The following is a 4,765-nucleotide window of genomic DNA, read 5'->3' as shown; positions in this document are numbered from 1 at the left end:
AAGGGCTACTAGTACCTGAGTTGAAAAAACCTGCTAGAGGAAGATGCAAAAGACCAGAACTGGAAATGAAATTTCTCTCTGCCTGTGTTTAAAGAGGTACTGTAGATTATACAAATTTAGGCTGTAGTTGTATTAGCCTTCCTGGCATTCGTAGATAAACGATTAATGGCCTTCTGGTTTTTTTGTGTTTTTTTTTTTTGAGTTGGAGTCTCACTCTTGTCGCCCAGGCTGGAGTGCAGTGGCACCCTCATAGCCACTGCAACCTCGATCTTTTTGCCTCAGCCTTCGAAGTAGCTAGAACTACAGATGCACACCACCACACCCAGCTGGTTTTTGTGATGTAGAGACGAGATCTCACCAAATTGTCCAGGCTGGTCTCGAACCCCCAGGCTCAGGTAGTCCTCTCACCTCGGCCTCACAAAGTGCTAGGGTTACAGACTGAGCCTCCACGCCCAGCTGATTAACAACCTTTTGAGGGCAGCACATTTAGACTGGCAAAGGCCCCAAAATTTCCACCTCTATTATCCAGTAATATAAAGAGTCCAAAGATAACAGTCAGAGAGGACCAAAGCAATAAACTTGAAAGCAATTACTTATGTTTCTGATTACAGCATTTAGTTTACATGGGATTAAATTTACACTTTTTTTATTAAAACAAAATACTTTAGTAATTATATAACAATCACTAGGATAATTATTGCTGATTGAATGGGACAGATAAGCACATAACCAACAAAGTGTCACTGTTTAGTCATCTTTGAGTAGAAAGCACATAAATGGAGCCATGGATTATTCAAACTTGAACTATGCTCATATATCTTAAAATTTACTTTTTGGGAAATCAAACCAAAATTATAGGTAAGGTTAACTGTACCATACCTGGCAAACTAAATTGATGATGATAAAGCAAAGCTAATTGTAACTTATAATTAAAAAGTGATACTGAGAGTAAATGATAACCAGCAGCCAACTTGTTACAGCACTGATACTGAATGTACAACAAACCACTCTCTGGACAGTGCAGAGTGGAGATATTGCAGCCTCTGTTGGAGGTCCTAGGGAAACTGCAGTGACATGCTCAGTGAATCTTAGGAGCACCAAATTTTATTTACTCAGCATCTCCACAAGTAACCTTGTGAACCTTAGTCATAGTCAGAAATTCTTTATTTTATTTATTTATTTTGAGTTGGAGTCTCCATCGCCCAGACTGGAGTGCAGTGGCACACTCACTGCCACCCCAGCACTGACCTGCTGGGCTCCAGCGATCCTTCTGCCTCGGCCTTCCAAGCAGCCGAAACTATAGGCGCATGCTACCATGCCCAGCTAATTTTTTTTTATTTATTGTAGACACGAGGTCTGGCCAAGTTGCCCAGGCTGGTCTCGAACCCATGGGTTCAGCTGGGATTACAGGCTGAGCCACCAAACCCGGCCACTTTTATGATATTCTACATCATTTGCTGCAAAAAATTGAAGCGTGTGTGTGTGTGTGTGTGTGTATAATAAAGTTGATTCATTATCTGACATTTAAGAGGACCCTTTTGTCCTACCAGTAACTGCATATTATATATTGAGACTCTGCTGTGAAGCTATTATAAACTTGTATTTAGTCAAAGAAGTTAAGACCTGTGGTTGTATGGTCTTAAGTGTAACATGCAGGGAGTGAAAATACAGTGGGAAATATTGAGGGCTTGGAGGAAGTTGGTATATTTTGTCTTTTTTAAAGGCTGCTAAAATGATTAAGGAGATGAAGTCATTTCAGTTGAAAGACAGACTAAAAACATCAGACTCATTGGGTAGGTAAGGGAAGCAGTGGTGCCAAAACCTATAAAGGGTATGAGTGTGGCAATCTGACACTTTTTCAAAAAATTACAAAGCATTAGAACTAGAAAGAACCGCTCGAAACTAAAATAGTTGAAAGACCAGATGCCCTGGCTTATAATCCCAGCACTTTAGGAGGCCAAGGCAGGAGAATTGCTCGAGGCCAGGAGTTCAAGACCAGCCTGGACAACGTAGACCCCATTGCTAAAAAAAAAAAAAAATCTTTAAAAAATTAACCAGGCATTGTGGTGCGCACCTGTAGTCCTAGCTACTCAGAAAGCTGAAGCAGGAGGATCACTTGAGCCCAAGAGGTTGGGGCTGCAGTGAGCTATGATCATACCACTGTGCTCCAGCCTGGACAACACAGCAAGATTCTGTCTCTTAAAAAAAAAGAAAAAAAAAAGATGATTGAAAGGTAAAACAAAGTACAGTGATTCTTTATGCAGTAAAAATGTGAACATGGAGAACTCAGTATTCTCTATAAACCCTTAATAAATAGAGACTTCTGGTTTGCATACAGTGAAATTTGAAGGTTTATTTAGGCTATATAAATTTGTCTGTTTTAATGAATAGAATTGTTTATAAAGTATTAACATTTGTTGTCCACACAATAAATTGTTATGTTGCAAAAAAATAAATAAATAAATAGAGACTTAAGGATGGCTTGGGTAAACTGGTGGGTTTATAAGTTATTCAGCGAAATCCTCCCATGGAGATGGTTACTCCTGAACACCCTCTGTCACTTAGGTATACTAAGACATAATGCTTTTATAGAAAGCACTGTTCTTGTGAGAAATGTGTATAACCTATCTTTTTTGTGTTTAGAGATTTTATTCCCTCAAAGTTGCCCCCAAAGTTAAAGCTACAGCTGCACCTACAGGAGCACCTCCTCATCCTCAGGATCTTGAGGTTAGTCCCACTGAGTTGCTCACTGGAACCCATACATGCCTTACTCTTCTTGGTAATACAAAGACATTAATTATGTCTCTACTTTATTTGAAATACAGTTCACCAAACTACCAAATGGTTTAGTGATTGCTTCTTTGGAAAACTATGCTCCTGCATCAAGAATTGGTTTATTTGTTAAAGCAGGCAGTAGATACTAGGACTCCAACAATTTAGGAACCTCTCATTTGCTGCGTCTTGCATCCAGTTTGGTATGTATAAAACTATTTCACTGTTTGGAAATGCTGTGGTATCTTGGTCCTATGAAAAACAAAAATCAATGTCTCTATATTTGCTTCCTTGAGCTGGTGTAACAAATTACCATGAACTAGGTGGCATAAACAAAAGAAATTTACATTCTCACAGTTGTAGAGGATAGAGGTCAAAGTCTAGGGTGTCTAAGACAAGCCAAGGTATCAGCAGGGCCATGATAGCTTTAAAATCTCTAGAGAAGAATCCTTGGCTTGCCTTTTCCTGGCTTCTGGAGCTTGTCCGCAATCCTTCACGTTCCTTGATTTGCAGCCTCTGCCTTTGTTGTCATGTGGCCTTCCTTCTGTCTATGTCCAAATTTCCCTGTTTTTTTTTTTTTGATTTGGAATCTTACTCTGTCACCCAGACTGGAGTGCAGTGGCCGCTCCCAGCCACCGCAGCCTCGACTTGCTGGGCTCCGGCGATCCTTCCGCCTCAGCCTTCCAAGTAGCTGGAACTACAGGCGCGCAGTACCACGCCCAGCTAATTTTTTGATTTATTGTAGAGATGAGGTCTCGCCCAGTTGCCCAGGTAGGTCTCGAACCCGTGGGCTCAGGCAATCCACTCACCTCAGCCTCCCAAAGCACTGGGATTACAGGCTAAGCCACCGAGCCCGGCGAAGATTTCCCTGTTTTAAGGACACCAGTTCTATTGGATTTAGTGCTCACCCAACTCCAGTATGATATCATCTTAAAAACTTAAATCTGCAAAGACCTTATTTCCAAATAAAACTACTTTCACAGGTTCTGGCTAGCCGTGGATTTTTGAGGAGAGGCACTGTTCAACCCAGTACAGTCCCCTAATATAAAATGAGAAAACATACTACATTTGCCACAGGGAAGCATTAAATTTTTATCCATCTGAATGTTGATGTTAGAGCATAAGAAATCAATTTTTAAAAATTTAGTTTAGTTTAGAAATCAGTAAGAAAATTTTAAAAGATAGCCGAGTGTGGTAGCACGTGCCTGTAGTTCCAGCTACTTGGAAGGCTGAGGCAGAAGGATTGCCAGAGCCCAGCAGGTCGAGGCTGCGGGGTGGCTGGGAGCAGCCACTGCACTCCAGTCTGGCAACAGGGTGAGACTCCAACTCAAAAAAAAAAAAAATTTAAAAGAAAAAGTGCTGAAAGCAAATCACCTTTTTCCCCTATATGCAAGTCGTTTTCAAAATAGACTAATGAATTCAGTAAACTTTTGACAGTGGAATTTTTACATAAATATACTTCATGTAAAAACCTGTATGTATGTTTTTTGCTGAATGTTGTCTTATAATTTTTAAGGCTTTTTAGGGCTCACTAGTAAAAGTCCTTTGGAATCTGCTAATTATAGACAATAGATTTTTATATAATGTGATATCTGGCAAACTTGGCATTGAAAAACTACTGAGAAAATCATTCTTTTTTTTTCAAGACTTCAAAAGGAGCTTCGTCTTTCAAGATAACCCGTGGAATTGAAGCAGTTGGTGGCAAATTAAGGTTTGTTAAATAAATGATAGGAAATAAATAATGAAAACAAGCCGGGCTCGGTGGCTCAGCCTCTAACCCCACACTTTGGGAGGCCGAGGTGAGTGGATTTTCTGAGCCCGTGGGTTCAAGACCCGCCTGGGCAACTTGATGAGACCTCATCTCTACAATAAATCAAAAATTAGCCGGCTTGGTAGCACGTGCTTGTAGTTCCAGCTACTTGGAAGGCTGAGGCAGAAGGATCACTGGAGCCCAGTAGGTCGAGGCTGCAGTGGCTGGGAGCGTGCCACTGCA

At 40.8% G+C, this 4,765-nt stretch overlaps 1 long non-coding RNA gene across 1 annotated transcript; it reads left to right on the top strand.

The window, feature by feature from the left end:
• Window positions 1-2,641: 2,641 nt before the first annotated feature.
• On the top strand, window positions 2,642-4,484 carry LOC103253558. The gene is made up of 3 exons (XR_503885.1): window positions 2,642-2,727; window positions 2,826-2,975; window positions 4,419-4,484. It is a non-coding gene; the product is annotated as an uncharacterized LOC103253558 (long non-coding RNA).
• Window positions 4,485-4,765: the final 281 nt, after the last annotated feature.

This window comes from Carlito syrichta, unplaced genomic scaffold, assembly GCF_000164805.1.
Source record: "Carlito syrichta isolate Samal-C Ts95f unplaced genomic scaffold, Tarsius_syrichta-2.0.1 Scaffold237472, whole genome shotgun sequence".
NCBI classification, from domain to species: Eukaryota; Metazoa; Chordata; class Mammalia; order Primates; family Tarsiidae; genus Carlito; species Carlito syrichta.
This window is presented reverse-complemented; position numbering and strand designations above follow the sequence as displayed.